At 36.6% G+C, this 1,483-nt stretch overlaps 1 pseudogene; it reads left to right on the top strand.

Moving 5' to 3' along the window:
- LOC142616901 (uncharacterized) overlaps positions 1 to 792 on the top strand; it is a 6,083-nt pseudogene extending 5,291 nt beyond the window's left edge.
- The last annotated feature ends 691 nt before the right edge of the window (positions 793 to 1,483 follow it).

Here is a 1,483-nt window from a genome sequence, read left to right as displayed (position 1 = left end):
TTTGATGTTTGGGGCATCGATTTCATGGGACCGCTTCCTGTATCTTTCGGTTATGTTTATATTTGCTTGCTGTGGATTATGTCTCGAAATGGGTGGAAGCTAAAGCTACCATGAATAATGATTCTAAAGTTGTTATAGATTTTATCAAGTCTAACATATTCTCCAAGTTTGGAATTCCAAGAGCTTTAATAAGTAATCGAGGCACTCACTTTTGCAATCGAACTGTGGAGACTTTGTTGAGAAAGTACCATGTGACCCCAAAGGTGTCAACTGCCTATCATCTGCAAACTAGTGGACAAGTAGAAGTGTCAAATCGAGAGATCAAGTCCATCCTTGAAAAGATGGTCAATCCAAGTAGAAAATATTGAAGTTTGTGCTTGGATGATGCCTTGTGGGCGTATAGGACAACATATAAAACGCCTATTGGTATGTCACCTTATTGGTTGGTGTTTGGGAAACCATGCCACCTTCCAGTTGAGTTAGAACACAAGGCTTATTGAGCTGTCAAGAGTTTCAACATGAAGATGGATGAAAGTGGAGAACACAGGAAGTTGCAATACAATAGTTAGAGGAAATTTGCAATGATGCCTATGAGAGTGCAAGGATTTACAAGGAAAAGACGAAGGTTTTTCATGACAAGATGATCTCTAGGAAGTTGTTTAAAGTTGGTCAAAATTCCTTCTATACCATTCACAGCTTCGTTTGTTTCCAGGTAAGTTGCGTTCTCATTGGATTGGACCTTTTGTTGTTACTAATGTTTTCCCCATGGTGCAGTTGAAATTCCAAGTTTAGCAACTTTCAAAGTGTTCAAGGTGAATGGCCCTAGATATAAGCCTTTCTATGAAGGTTTACAAGTAGAGAATGTGGAAAAATTGGACCTTGAGGATCCAATTTATACTGATTGAAGAAGGAAGCATTGAGTCGAGCCAATGACAATAAACAAAGGCGCTGCTTGGGAGGCAACCTAAGAGAGTTCGTTCTTTTTCTTCTTTTTATTTTCACATTTATATTTTGGTTATTTTTTCCTTTTATTCGCATTTCACCTTACATTGGGGACAATGTAAGTTTTAAGTGTAGCGGAGGGGATTTAGGTTGTGTTTTAATTTCGTATTTTTGAAAAAAAAATTGCTTTTTGTTTTTGTGGTTTTCAAAGATTTTTTGTTGTGTATGTCACGAGCAAGATTTAATTAAGCTTGAAAAATTCATAACATGATTGAATAAGTGATCTTCCAGCTTAGAATTAATTGGTCTAGTTATTTTCCTTGAGAATGGTAGTGACTCAATTTAGTAGACAAAAGCTGGTGAGATTTTGAGCCTTTAGACTAACACATCCATATCAGTCTCATTATTCTTTCATGTGAGATATTCTTCCATAGCTTTGTTTCTCTATAACTTGCCTTGATTCTCTTTGAGGTCATATTGACACATGCATGCATGAACATGATTAAGGCCCTCTTTGTTATAAGCTACATAAGCCAAATAG

This window comes from Castanea sativa, chromosome 11 (assembly GCF_040712315.1).
Source record: "Castanea sativa cultivar Marrone di Chiusa Pesio chromosome 11, ASM4071231v1".
NCBI lineage: Eukaryota > Viridiplantae > Streptophyta > Magnoliopsida > Fagales > Fagaceae > Castanea > Castanea sativa.
The sequence above is the reverse complement of the archived record's forward strand: the minus strand, read 5'-3'. Positions and strand labels throughout refer to the sequence as shown.